Here is a 15,989-nt window from a genome sequence, read left to right on the forward strand (position 1 = left end):
GGTAATTGAGTCTGTAATATTTTGAAACTTGATGAAAATTAAAAAAATATCGAGTTACATATGGTGTGAGTTTCTGGTATACATGCATAATTAGTATGAGAAAATATCAACCATAATCAATATGAGTAAATATATGATGTACATGCATAAACTTTGGCCTCCTAAAAGAGATTTAAAAGAATATTGCCAGAGCAAGCATTTGAATGTTAAAGTTGTTACTATCTTCAGTTATGGTAGCACTTTAGTTTTAAGTTAATCCTAACATTATTATGCTTATTTCAATATTCAAGCACCTTTGAGCTGTTAAACAGGTTGACAAACAAGTTATAAAAACACAATAGATTTCTTCATAATTGTCAAAGTTGCAAGTACATTTCACTGACATTATGAAATTATTTCCCTAATAACGATTTCTTCATAATTCTCTATTCCAATAACATTGTGCATGTTTCTGTGTTATCTCAACTTTAAAATTTTATTTCTTTATCACCATATTCTATATCACAAGCATTGGTTCCTTGACGTTATAGAATATAGGGAGCAATAGATTAAGATCTTCATTGTTCTCATTTACCGTTGAATATTTTATAGTGACATTACGTCAGATCATAATATCTTAATTAAAATAATTCATCCTAAAATTTTAATTTAATAATAAATAAAATATTAAAATATTTTCATTCAATAATAAATAAAATCTTAAAAGTTATTGTTTGATTTGAGTAATAAAATCTTAAAACTTAGTAAACAAGCAAACAAGACGACTATATAATAATAGAGTAGAATTTAACAATGACAAAAATAACGTAAACTATATCATTACTCTCATACCCTAGATCATATTATGCGTGCGTGCATGTGGAGAGTGACGAAAATATATGTTTGCAGCAAACATATACGTATAGGTATAGGTATTTATAACCTAAGATATTAGGTTTTAAAATTTTTATTTGTTTATGTAATGAATCTAAATTTAATCAGGAATGGACTTTTAAGTGGTTTTTTCCTACCTAACCTAAGGCTAAGAGTTGGATTGGACGAGACTTAGGTGACAAGTCATGATAATTTTGCTTTAGGCTATATTAGTACAATGAAAGTAATCAAGTTGTAGTTGGACCAAATATATGTTGAAATGTCAAAGCTTGGAAAATTGGTTCAAGTTAGGCACCTAATATTGCAATGTCAAAATTAGGTGCAACAATGTCAAAATTAGGTGCAATAATGTTTGAAAATTAAATGGGTAAATTATAAACTTTAGTCACTAAACTTTAGGATATTTATAAGATTAGTCCTTAAGTTTCAACTATAAATACCCTAGCTCATTTAGCTTCAAAACCATCCCAAAGCATTCTAGCTTTCTTCCAATACTAGAGAGATTTTAGAGAGTTTCTTGAGAGTTGTTTTCTCCTTTTTATCTAGAGAGAATTATCATTGTTTTCTCCTTGGTAGATCGAGAGAGGTTGTAATTCCTATTTTCTCATAGTGAAATTATTCTACCGTTGCCCGTGGTTTTTACCCTATATTATTCAGGGGTTTTCCACGTAAATTTTGTGTCTCTTTTATCTTCATTTTTATTTTCTCAAATTATCAGTTGCGATTTTGCTTTATCCGATAGCCGTCTTCCGCAACAATTGGTATCAGAGCTAGATTAGAGTGTGTAATATCTGCTTATTGTCTTTGTGGTTGCCACCAAAAGGTGGATCCTCCAACATAAGAAGGTAAGAAGTTATTACCCATTCTTTGAAGGTTCCAGAGAACTATTCACGATAGTGAAATAGTGGGAGCTATCCGTAAACGAAGCAATGGCAACGAAATTTGATATTGAAAAGTCCAATGGGAGAAATTTCTCATTGTGGAAATTGAAGATGAAGGCCATCCTAAGGAAAGACGGGTGTCTAGTGGCTATCAATGAAAGGCCGGTGGATTTCGCAGATGACATCAAATGGAACGAGATGGACGGGAATGCTATGACAAGCTTTCATCTAGAATTAGCAGATGAAGTATTGTCAAGCATCGAGGAGAATAAGACAACTAAGGAGATATGGGATCATCTCATCAAATTGTACGAGGCCACATCGTTGCACAATAAAATTTTTCTTAAGAGGAAATTGTACACTCTCCGTATGCCAGAATCTACTTCAGTGACGGAGCACTTAAATACACTGAACACCTTATTTTCTCAGCTTACATCCTTAAGCTGTAAAATATGAGAACAAGAACGTGCTGAACTTCTACTTCAAAGTCTACCGGATTCGTACGATCAACTCATCATCAACTTGACAAACAGTAATGTCACCAGTCTAGTCTTCGATGACGTTGCAGCTGCTGTTCTACAAGAAGAAAATCGGCGCAAGAACATGGAAGACAGACAAGTAAATCTGCAACAAGCAGAAGCGTTGACAACGATGAGAGGGAGATCAACAGAACGTGGCCAAAGTAGCAGTCATAAACATGGTAGATCGAAGTCTAGGAGCAAGAAGAATTTAAAGTGCTACCACTGTGGAAAGAAGGGTCACTTGAAGAAGGATTGTTGGAGTCTAAATAAAAATTCCAATCCACAAGGCAATACCGCAAACACTTCAGATGATGGAGATGCTCTATGCTGTGAAGCGTCAACCACCGTGGAAGGCAGAAAAAGATTTGCAGATATATGGCTCATTGATTTGGGAGCGACATATCACATGACCTCAAGAAGAGAATGGTTCCATCATTATGAACCTGTCTCAGGAGGATCTGTGTATAGTTGCAATGATCATGCCTTAGAGATCGTTGGTGTGGGAACCATCAAATTAAAGATGTATGATGGAACAATTAAAGTTGTTCGAGATGTGCGGCACGTTAAAGGTCTGAAGAAAAATTTATTATCGTATGGATTGTTGGATAATAATACTAGCAAGATTGAAACACGAAAAGGAATCATGAAGGTGTTTCGTGGAGCGCTTGTGGTGCTTAAAGGTGAAAAAATAGCTGCAAACTTGTACATGCTGAAGGGAGAGACATTGCTAGAAGCAGAAGCCTCTGTTGCCTCATGTAGTTCAGATTCTGCAATGCTATGGCATAAGAAACTTGGACACATGTCAGAACAAGAAATGAAAGTCCTTGTGGAGCAAAAGCTACTTCCAGGCTTAACAAAGGTATCACTTCCTTTGTGTGAGCATTGCATAACAAGTAAGCAGCACCAGTTGAAATTCAACACATCAAATTCTAGAGGCAAAAGTGTTCTAGAATTGGTTCACTCTGACGTATGGCAAGCACCGGTAACGTCCCTAGGTGGAGCAAAATACTTTGTCTCATTTATTGATGACTACTCCAAGAGATGTTGGGTGCACCCTATTAAGAAGAAGTCAGACGTGTTTTCAACTTTTAAAAACATCAAAGCATGGGTGGAACTTGATTCTGGAAATAAGATTAAGTGTTTCAGAACAGATAATGGAGGAGAATACACAAGCGAAGAATTTGATGACTTTTGCAGGAAAGAAGGCATCAAAAGACAGTTCACAGTGGCGAATACTCCTCAACAAAATGGAGTGGCAGAGCGGATGAACAGAACCTTGTTAGAAAGAAAAAGAGCAATATTGAGGGACGCAGGCCTAGAAAAATCATTCTGGGCAGAAGCAGTCAATACCGCCTGTTATTTGGTGAATCGAGCTCCATCAACTGCAATAGTGCTGAAGACACCAATGGAGATGTGGACTGGTAAATCAGTTGATTATTCAAACCTCCATGTATTTGGAAGTATTGTGTATGTGATGTACAACTCCCAAGAAATTTCAAAGCTGGATCCAAAATCCAGAAAATGCAAATTCTTGGGGTATGCTGATGGAGTAAAGGGGTACCGCTTGTGGGATCCCACTGCCCGCAAAGTGATCATTAGCATGGATGTTATCTTTGTAGAAGATAAGCTACAAAGAAAAGAAGACAATGACAGTGCTGAAAAGTCAGAGACTACACAGATACATGTAGAAAAGGAGTTTGAACAAGGAGATTCTTCTGAAGCAGAACCAGCACATGATGAACAAGAACCAGAGAGTTCTGAAGCTCCAACAACTCGTCAATCAGATCGTGTGAGAAGACGTCCCAATTGGCACTCAGATTATGTTATAGAAGGAAATGTTGCATACTGTCTTTTAATAGAGGACGGTGAGCCATCAACATATCAGGAGGCAATAAACAGCTCAGATGCTTCACTGTGGATGATGGCGATGCAAGAAGAAATCGAAGCCCTTCATAAAAATAATACATGGGACCTTGTGCCACTACCACAAGGAAGGAAGCCAATTGGTAACAAATGGGTCTTCAAAATCAAGCGAAATGGTGACGATCAAGTGGAGAGGTATCGTGCAAGACTGGTGGTCAAAGGATATGCTCAGAAAGAAGGTATTGATTTCAATGAAATTTTTTCTCCTGTGGTTCGACTAACAACAGTTCGAGTAGTCTTGGCAATGTGTGCTACATTGAATTTACATCTGGAACAGCTAGATGTTAAAACAGCTTTTCTTCATGGAAATCTTGAAGAAGAGATTTATATGCTCCAGCCTGAAGGTTTTGAAGAAGACGAAAAGAAGAACTTGGTTTGCAGGTTGAACAAATCTCTGTACGGTCTAAAACAGGCGCCAAGGTGTTGGTATAAGAGATTTGATTCCTTCATTATGTGCCTTGGATACAACAGACTTAATGCAGACCCTTGTGCTTATTTCAAGAGGTCTGGTGATAACGATTTTGTTATATTGTTGTTGTATGTGGATGACATGTTGGTTGCAGGACCCAACAAAGATCATATTGAAGAATTGAAGGCACAACTGGCTAGGGAATTTGAAATGAAGGACTTGGGATCAGCAAACAAGATTCTAGGGATGCAAATTCACCGAGACAGAAGTAATAGGAAGATTTGGCTTTCACAAAAAAATTACTTGAAGAAAATCTTGTCACGATTTAGCATGCAAGATTGTAAGCCAATTTCTACCCCTCTTCCTATTAACTTCAAATTATCCTCCAGTATGAGTCCTAGCAGTGAAGAAGAGAGGATAGAGATGTCTCGAGTACCGTATGCATCAGCAGTGGGAAGTTTGATGTTTGCTATGATATGCACAAGACCAGACATTGCACAAGCAGTGAGAGTGGTTAGTCGGTACATGGCGAATCCAGGAAAAGAGCATTGGAATACAGTAAAGAGGATCCTAAGATACATCAAAGGGACCTCAAATGTTGCATTATGTTACGAAGGATCAAACTTACTAATTAATGGGTATGTAGATTCTGACTATGCAGGGGATTTGGATAAAAGCAAATCTACTACAGGATATGTGTTCAAAGTTGCTGGTGGAGCTGTAAGCTGGGTTTCAAAATTGCAGTCAGTTGTGGCTACGTCCACAACAGAGGCAGAATATGTAGCAGCTACACAAGCCAATAAAGAAGCAATTTGGTTGAAGATGCTATTGGAGGAGCTTGGGCACAATCAAGAGTATGTCTCTCTGTTTTGTGACAGTCAAAGCGCCTTGCATCTAGCAAGGAATCCAGCATTTCATTCAAGGACTAAGCACATACGAGTTCAGTACCATTTCATTCGTGAAAAGGTGGAAGAAAGAACGGTATATATACAGAAGATCCATACCAAAGACAACATAGCAGATTTCATGACGAAGGCAATCAATGCTGATAAATTTACCTGGTGTCGATCCTCTTGTGGCCTGTCAGAGACGTAAGTAACATGATGGTACAAGGTAGAAAGAATGGTGTGAAGATATGATTGTTCCAATCAAATCTTCAAGTGGGAGATTGTTGAAATGTAAAAGCTTGGAAAATTGGTTCAAGTTAGGCACCTAATATTGCAATGTCAAAATTAGGTGCAACAATGTCAAAATTTGGTGCAATAATGTTTGAAAATTAAATGGGTAAATTATAAACTTTAGTCACTAAACTTTAGGGTATTTATAAGATTAGTCCTTAAGTTTCAACTATAAATACCCTAGCTCATTTAGCTTCAAAACCATCCCAAAGCATTCTAGCTTTCTTCCAATACTAAAGAGATTTTAGAGAGTTTCTTGAGAGTTGTTTTCTCCTTTTTATCTAGAGAGAATTATCATTGTTTTCTCCTTGGTAGATCGAGAGAGGTTGTAATCCTATTTTCATAGTGAAATTCTTCTACCGTTGCCCGTGGTTTTTACCCTATATTATTCAGGGGTTTTCCACGTAAATTTTGTGTCTCTTTTATCTTCATTTTTATTTTCTCAAATTATCAGTTGCGATTTTGCTCTATCCGATAGCCGTCTTCCGCAACAATATATTCTCGATTCATTAACAAGGATTTGAGAATGACTTAATCCAAATGAAAATATGAGTATTGAAGTTTATGATGGAACTCTAGAGAGTGTAGATTCTTTAAACAATATATTTCTATTGTTGAAACTTGAAAGAGTTCGAGAAATTGAAGAGATATGTTTCGCTCAGAAAGTTGATGGAGAGGAGAAAAGCATCAAAATCAAAAGAGATTAATGATAGGATAACTATTGGACATGTGGGGACAAGTTAAATGTTTGTGTATTTTGAAAACATTAAAAACTATAAATCTAATTCCGTGACCTAATATAGTAGTTTGGTGAAATTATTATGGTGTTATCCATATTTAGCTTTTAATTTCATTTGACTTGTTATATCTTTGATGTTTTATGATGTTTCTCTAGTGATTACTGTTTTGATTTTATCATTTATCATAATGTTTGTAAATAGATCTCAAGCATAAAAGTCAACTGAAAAAAATGTTTCTGTTACTTGACTGCTTTGAAAAAATGTCTTTATGAGACTCAAAGTTCTTAACTCCGTTTATGTTGCAAAGAGTATGTTGGATTTAACACGTCCAAAATACTTTTAGTATTCTTTATTTGAATTCCTATTTGTATGGTGACCTAAAAGCTACTTTACTTTCAAACAAATGGTAGCCACCTTGTGACGTTTTATTCAAGTGGAGCTTTTAAATTGGAACTATTTTTCTGACAAATATCCCATGACTGCTCTCAAGGTAAATAGCTTTAAGTCAATTATAATTACTAACATGACTTTCATGTTTCTCTATGGCACGTGATAAAGGTAAAAACTTTGCGACATATGTTCATTTTATTGTTCCCCTCTATTCTTTTGACATAGTTTCATTATCTGTTGGTGTTGCCATGTTTTACATTTTTATCCATCTTAACCAATTTGGTGTAACAAGTTGGGTTGCTAACAAGATATATCATTCTAACAATGATAAGGTTGGCACATGCTTTTTTTTTGCCCTTTATTTTATAGTGTGAAAAGGTGTATTTCTTAACTTTCACGGGTTTGATCTTTCTTTCAGCTTGGAAGAATATGCCTTGATACTTCCAAAGTCAAAAAGAGTTCAATTCCCTAAATCTAAACCCTACTAATTTTAAGATATTGTGAGATAGAAATTGATTTGTGTAAATCGATATGAATAAATATATGGTGTACATGCATAAATTTTGGTCTCTCCATGGCTCAAAATCAGTTTACCTCCTTAGTGAGTTAAAGATAAGACACATAATGATGAATATAGTGACGCAAAAATCCTTTTTGGTTCGTTTTTGAAATAAAAATAACAAACTAAATTGATACAAAGAAATGGGAAGAGAATTTTTTTTATCGGTGTTAAATCTATACGTGAGCAATAAGACGATAGTTGGCGATGGTCAACGAAGACTGTGAAAGGAGATGAATACTTTTCAAGCTTCTAGATTTATTTTTTAAATAAGGATAAACATAAATTTTGAGAAAGAAAATCAAGAGTTAAATCAATGTTTTATCTATAATTTATAGTTAAATTAAAATTATTTTTGTTAATATATTATATAATTAAATAAAAATAATAACTAATTAATAATTAAAATATAATAAATTAATAACATAAGTGATTGAAATATAATTTATTTAATTTAATATTCAAACTTATAATTACATTTTAAATTCTAAGGGCCCGTCACCATATACAACTCAGGACCCATAAGCGAATGAATGAGGCCTCAACTCACAAGCCCATTTGATGTTTTCCCTCGCTTTTCCCCTTCCTTCAATGGAGAAACCCCGTAGCTAAAGCTCAACAAAACCCCTGCATTTTCTCAGTAAAATTCAATGGCCGCTTCTCTTTTAAACAAAGCCTTAAAACCCATAAAACATCCAAAGTTCCTCTCATCTCTCCGCTCTCTTAATTTCATTTCTATTACCACCAACCCCTCCGACGGCCCATCTTCATCTCCCTTCACTTTCGACAACACCGGTAGTAAGAAAGAGAAAGACGATAATAGAATATGCATAAAGCCACCGACTTCTAAAGCGAGCGCCGAGAAGACGACGTCGGTGACGATGCCTATGTCGTTCATGACTGTATCGATAGTTGGGAAGAGATTCTATCAGAAAGTTACTACGAGAGTCTCTGATGATGGTATTGGATGAACGGTAATGCTTGATTATCGGACTCTTAAAACCCCTTCTAAACGGCCTCTCAAATTGCCCACTTTGGCTCTTGCTAAGGCCATTGCTGTTGAATGGGAATATCAGGTGCATCATTTTCTTTTACTCTAATTCTTCATCTTGTTTTCAAAATTTTGGGGTTTTTGTTTTTGCTAGTTTAGTCTTTGTATCTGTTAAAGTGGTAACTTTTGTCTGAATTGGTTATATAGCTTCATTAATGTTACTTCAGAAAGTGGATGGGGTGAATCCAAAAGATTTAGTCTATGTATTTTACTTCATTCATCATCTTAGGTCGAATTGAATTCTATAATAATTATTAAAATCGGATCGAACATTGAACCGGTGAAGATACTGATTCACTGATTTAATTGGGTTCAACCGCGGTTGAAACCGGATTTTATATAAAATAATATATTTTTTTAATTTTACATAATATTCAAAGCAATATTAATATATATATAACACTTTTTTTAAGTTTACAATATTAAAATATATAAAAATATCACAAATCATAATATGTATGAATGAAAAACCATAAAATCAAGAGAAACAAAATGATTCAAATCAATTACAACATAATATTTAAGGTAAAACATATTAAATAATAAATATAATTATATAACTATAATCAAAAAAATAAAATTGGGGTTTAAAAAAATCATAATAAATGATGTCATTTGGTTTAATTGTTTTAAAAATAATAATCCCACATAGCTAAGAAACATAGAAGAGTATCTCAAAAGTTTAAGGAGTAAAAATATGAGAACAAAACAATTCCACATGACTAAGAAATATAGAAGAGCATCCCAACTTACTTTTATAAATAATAGAAGTAATTTGACATTCAAAATCATGAAGCCTTTTGGTAAGCATAAAGCGAACTATTCTTTCGCTTCAATTGAGCTCAAATTTTAGGCTTCATTCGAACTTCTAAATTTTTTTTTGAGTTCAAGTCTTTTCGATTTCAAGTTTTAATATTATATTTCGAGTTGATAATTTTTAGTTCGTGAGTTTTTGAGTCGAGTTGAACTTACTTTTAAAGTTTTCGAGTTCGAGTCGAGTTCAGCAATATTCGAATTTGACTCGGCTCGTTGAACAAACGACGCCGTTTGGTTTAATTTTATTTTAAAGGAAAAAAGTGAACCGACGGTTCAAACCGGTTTTGCCGGTTTTCAGCCGGTCACCCCGGTTTTCCCGGTTTTCAGCCGGTTCTTCCGGTTCTTTACCGGTTTTGTGTTAATCCGGTCTTGGGAGTTAACCGGACCGGACAGGCCACCGGTTCACGGTTCAACCGGTCGAACCGTCCGGTTCGGTCCGGTTTTAATAACATCGATAATAACCAAAAAGATGTTGATGATTTTTAGCAAACAGATGGAATCAGACCCTTTACAATGCCATTGATGAAACTTGCTTGCACGGCACTGGTGAGAGTGCCATTCACACGTGCCAAGATCATCCAACATCTGATGAAGAAATTCCATCAAGATTTGGTATTCTGTCGAGCACCAGAGGATAACACTTTGACTGCTGGTGTACATGGTGCGTTGGTTATTCATACTTGACTACATTGAGTTGTCATGCATAATGCTTGATGGAAAATTGAATTCCTTTGCTTGTTTGGTACATTCTGGAAACCAAAATGCAATAATATCATGGCCTTTATTGCAACAAGGCAAGTTGAGAAAGTTGATCCTTTGCTTTCTTGGTTAAATTCTGAATTTGACTTTAAGCCTGTTGTGTACTTCAGCTTTTTTGGTGGGAAGCAAGGGGAAGGTCTCACAATGGTTGTTGAAAACCTTCTAAAGAAAACAGATGACTGTGAATTGGCAGCAATTGATGCCCTTGCAGCTGCTGCACATTCATTGGTTATTTCTTTAGGAATATTTTGTGGTAAATTGCAGATCGAGGAAGCAATTGAGTTGATTAGACTTGAGGAAGATTTGCAGGTTCGTTTTCATTTTAGTAAATCTCTTATGCTAACACATGCTTATGCATGTATATATTATCAAAACTTGTAGACTGAGACATCTCTTATATATTTTTAGGCGGATAAATGGGGTTTAGTCGAAGTGGGCATGATGTTGACATTGCTGACCTGAAGGTGCAAATCGCATCTGCAACTGTGTTCCTTGGTCTTTCAAGGAAAAGCTCCTTGAATGATTGATGAGATCTTGAGGCTACAAAAGATTTTTTCAATTCCAAGTTCATATATCCTAATGTAATACAAAGTGTTGTAAAATTAATGATTTTATTGAAATAAATGAATAATTGAATATGAAACGAGATCAGTGCCCTTCTTCAACTTTGAACTTGTGGGATGATCGATGAAGTGTGGTACTTCCAATGATGGAAGATCCCCTCTGAATTATATATTATGTGCCAAATGCCTTGAAAACTTTAATCCGTTCTTGTGGCCATGCATTGCATTAGCTAATGTCTCTTCTTTGCAGCAATAGGTGCACATTGGTGGCTGTTCTCAATGTCACAACTACAACAAGCTGTATCACAGTCACTGTGCAGCCTGTTTGAACAAGAAAACTGAAATATTAGAGCCTTGTTATGGATAAACTTAAATCGTTTCAAGATTCGTTCTCTTATGCATTGATGTTTGTTAGAAAGAAGTTTCATGGAAAATTAAGAAGGGGATCTAAAAAATGGGATGAGCCAGTGTAATTACATCACCTGTAATGGTAACATACTTTGGTGGCTCAAAGCCTTGAGCTTCCATGGAAACTGAGAGCCGATTGCTGGCTTGAACGAAATTAGAAAAGATGAGGACAGAAATCCATGTTATCATAACAACTTAACCATTGTAGACCATCTTTGGTGGTGAAGTTTTCTCTGGCATATATTTATGCCCTTCAAGTCTTAGAGATGATGGACCTAACTTGTTACATCAGAATTTGAAAAATGGAAACTTCACTATCATATACTTCTGTTAGTAATAATGATTCAGCACAAAACTGTGACCATAACAATACAAAAAATGTCAAGTTTATGGTTTATTTTCTCTTTCTTTTTGGAACATGTAAAAAAAAATATCCACAATGATGAATGCAATGTTGTGCAAGTAGTTATTGAGATGTAATTTATTTTCCATAGTTTGATATGCCTTGTACCATAGTTGGTTGAAAGGTAGATAGATATTCTAAACTCCAAAATCTCTAGCAAAACGGCATGATTTAGTTGAATATGATGAGAGTAAAACCTACCAACTGATGCTTATAGATTGAATGCAACAAAAAAGGATCAATCGAACCCAAAATCAGCACTTGAACATTAAATTTAAGTACATTGTTTGGGAGACTACAATTATTGGCATATCATGGACTCTAAGCAAAATGTTCATGGAAATCTCACAAAAACAAACCAGACATCATTTATGGCATCCAATCTCTCCTTTGTGTATTCATCACGGCTGTCGCTTATCCATCTGCATATATAAGAGCATGGTTAACAAACTTTAAACACTCGAGAGGTAATCAGTTTGCAGTCTCTACCAGCTAAAGAGGGAAACTAATAGTAAGGAAGTAACAAATTCAGCAAGAGAAAAACAGAGATAAATAGGCAAGAAGCTATGATTGACAGGTCCATTATAAGTTTAATGGCAAAGAATTAGTTGGCAATCATATATGGGCAGCAGTTGAATTGATAGCTCAACAATAAGCTGAACCATTATAATACTGTAATTCAGCTGCTAGATGTTTAAGCAATGGCTTTTTCCATTTCACGATCAAAATTCATTGAACATTTTGACTAGTACAGTTCAAGAGTGATTAGAAAAATTTTAAAACAGTACCAGATAATAAAGTGAACATCAAATACAACCCTTAATCACAAATAAATAGTGTAACTGGCAAAAACTTAAAACATAGGTAACAATTTGCATAATCAAGAATCACTTCGAAACACAAAGTAAGCCCCAAAGAAGAAAAACATTAATATGGAAAGAAAGAAAAATAAAAACAAAAAAGTTTAGGATTCCCTTTTCAAACTCGTTGATATCCCTTGATGACTTAGGTTTGAGCAGCGTAGTCTGCACGAGTGCATGAGTTTAGATCTAAGTCTTTTGAAAAAAAACCCATTGAGACCCAACACTCGGGAAAAAAACCCATTGACCCAACACTCGGGTGAGGTAACATTTCCCCCCTATTCAGGTGAGACCATAAACCAAGGCATATTCCTAGCAAACTATGACCCAAGAGAGTCCTAAAACTTAAACTATTTCATAATCAATAAAAGCCTAAATACTAACTTAAATGAATCAATCAGAGAACCCCAATTTTGAAAGGATTAATGTGAATTGTAAGAATCATTATCCATATATAGCTAGCATTAAGTAAAACAAAAATAAGAATTCCTTCTTTTCAGTTATCAACCAAATAGATACCAAAATAAGCCAAAAAAAAATCCATCAACAACATCAAATTAAGAAATCAAACCCTTAAAGCATTCACTTTCAGCGTTCCCTATTAGTCACTGAAGATAAAGCTAGCTCTTTTCCTATGAACCAATCAAATAAATTCCAGATCCAATCCACGAAAACCATCAGCAACATTAACAAATAAAACCCAAAATTAAATAATTGTATTGATAACCTGTTAGCGTGGAGCAAAGCAGCAGGACCCAGATAAGACTCAGGATTCCACCAATAACTGGGACAGCTGGTGCTACAACAAGCACACAAAATACACTCATACATCCCATCCAGCTTAGCTCTATCCTTTTTACTTTGTGGAATCTCTTTCCCCGCCGTCGGCGGCGGATTCTTCCTCTTCAACCACGGTTCAATACTCTTATACTGATTATAGAAATTGGTCATATCCACCACCAGATCTTTAATCACAAACATATGCGGCAAAGGAGTTATGGTCGTCTCCGATGATCCTGACTCGATCTTCGTCAGACAAGCTAAGCCGTTACAGCCGTTGATGTTCATTGCACAAGAGCCGCAGATTCCTTCACGGCAGGAGCGGCGGAAGGTGAGCGACGGATCGATCTCGTTCTTGATCTTGATGAGGGCGTCGAGGACCATAGGTCCGCACTCTTTTAGGTCGATTTTGTAGTCTTGGAGCTGGGGTTTAGCAGGGTTGTCGGGATTCCATCGGTAGATTTGGAAGGTCTTCATGTTGGTGGAGGCGGCCGCTTTTGGTTCTACCTTTTGAGCTTCTGCTTCGCTGGCGTACGGCCCTGACCAAACCCAGCCTCGTTGCCGGAGCCATCGTTGATGAAGACACTATAGACGTCACATTCATCGCCCGTCGAATCAAACTAGTCGCCATGGTTTTGGTAGAATATGACATAATCACGAAACTAGAAACAATGCAATAAAAGGACTCAATATTTTCCAATATTTAGGGTATTTATATTAAACAGAGGAATATAACATTATTAGACTAATCAATGTTAAAGAGATAACAATATACAATTAAAATTAATGAATAATATTTTATTTGAATTCTTAATTATAACTAAACTATTTATCTTGATAACATTTATATATTTTTTGATCATAATTTTAAGATTAAAGATAAATAAAAATTCATAATTTATTTTAGAATTATAAAAAAATTAAATATAATTTTTAATCAAAAATAGATTATAAATAATAAATTTTAATAAAAAACTTTATGTTTAATATAAAAAATTTATCCAAACAGTGCCATTTTTTCTATTTAGGTACTTCGATTGTTTAGGTCAATATAAATATTTAAGGTTGTAAATGTTATCATTTTAAGAGTCTCTATCGAAATAGACGTTAGAAAATTATGTTAAGTAACATGTGTCGCGTATATATTTTTTGAAAATTTTATTTTTTATTTTTAAAAATAAATTTATTATTTTTTTAAAAATCATTTTTTAAAATGTAACCCTTCATCAACCCACACGTGTCCCTTTCCCCCTACCCACACGTCCCCCTTCTCCGCCTACATCCCCACCCCGCCCTTTTGCTCGCATCCCACTGCATTGGAAAAACTCTCTCAAATGCTCACCGTTCTCAAATGCTCACCGTGAACTGCCAAAGGTGAACAAGTGACCAAACAATCGGCTGACTATGTAACACTCATTTATAGTATACATTTCTGTACACAAGTCATAGATGTCACAAGACTTTTCAAAATATTATCGCTTTTGAAAAAAACAGTAAATTTTTATTTCCATACATAAAACATTTTAATGTAATACTAATAAAACGTTCATTTACTTCTAATATATAAAATAATCTTAAAGTTCTAACATATTAAATATTACAATCATCATAAGTCAAATATTTTCTAGAGTATTATCATAAGTCTATTACATGTCATCTAATAATATCAAAAGTAGACATAATTGTCATACAGTTACTGATGAGACAACCTTTGATCTATGATGTCACCTACACTCTTTACTCCGCTCGTGTTAATACCAACGCATGAAACCAACACACGCTAAGTTTTCACTTAGTGAGGCATAATAATATAAATGAAGTGTAACCAATACATAAGTATATCATAAACTATCAAAATACGAATTAAATCGTACAATTCATAATAATAATTAAAATTGGCTTAGGAAACCAAATTTCTTTCACATAACCAACGAAACTATATTTAGTATGCCCAGCATACCTATCAATCATTATTTTTCCCAATTATCCTTCTATTTGCCCAATGTATATTGAATGAGAATGCAAGGTACATGAGCTGCACCTAAGTGCCGAAATGGTAATTCACAAACTCATTATGAATTCCATGGATGCACGCATAGTGACGAAATGGTCATTCATAAACTCATTATGAATATCATGGGTGCACACATAGTGTCGAAAGTACATATAGTACTGATATAAAAATGTAACATATGCATTAAACAAAATCGATCGATAAGCATCATACGAAAAATGCAACTTATGCATTAAACAAAATCGATCTATAACCATCATACACAAAGTATGTCGAAATGCACCTATGAATCTCAATACACATATGAATCTCAATACACATATGAATCTCAATGCACATACAATGGGCCTTTAAGTCAAATTCACAGGTTAAACATTTATTTGAACATCGATAGCTGTTAAAATAATATAGAAGTACATACATCTATTTTAGAGCAGTTCATACTCTAAAATTTATTCGTAAATCCTTTCCATAAACTTTATGAAAATATTTTAAGATATGGTAAAACATTCTTTTATCAAACATTCGAGGTTGATTACGATTAAGCTTTAAATATGTCCAACTATTATGCTACTTTATCCTTGCCTTTCTGTTTGCTTGACTCAGGAGTTTGATTACGATCTACACAAGCATCCATAAGCACACATACAAAAATGATGTTAGTATACTTACTAACATTTATCCAAAGTAATAATACTCAAAAGTATTTATTAATTTTTAATTCTATTAAAATTCATCATAACTTAAAATTTTAGACTGAATAGTATCGGTACCCCTCCTACAGTATCGATACTTCTCTTCTATGGTACCGATACCCACTTCGGTACCGATACCATTCAAACATTCTGGAATTTCGTTTTT

At 34.7% G+C, this 15,989-nt stretch overlaps 1 long non-coding RNA gene and 2 pseudogenes across 1 annotated transcript; 2 read left to right on the top strand and 1 right to left on the bottom strand.

The window, feature by feature from the left end:
* The first annotated feature begins 238 nt into the window (after positions 1-238).
* Positions 239-12,836, top strand: LOC120158943. The gene is made up of 3 exons (XR_005519296.1): positions 239-251; positions 2,508-2,511; positions 12,706-12,836. It is a non-coding gene; the product is annotated as an uncharacterized LOC120158943 (long non-coding RNA).
* Positions 8,012-10,642, top strand: LOC120158941 (annotated as a pseudogene).
* On the bottom strand, positions 11,766-13,760 carry LOC120158942 (annotated as a pseudogene).
* Between the last annotated feature and the right edge of the window lie 2,229 nt (positions 13,761-15,989).

Source organism: Hibiscus syriacus, unplaced genomic scaffold (genome assembly GCF_006381635.1).
Source record: "Hibiscus syriacus cultivar Baekdansim isolate YM2019G1 unplaced genomic scaffold, ASM638163v2 tig00111334_pilon, whole genome shotgun sequence".
In the NCBI taxonomy this organism is placed as follows: Eukaryota; Viridiplantae; Streptophyta; class Magnoliopsida; order Malvales; family Malvaceae; genus Hibiscus; species Hibiscus syriacus.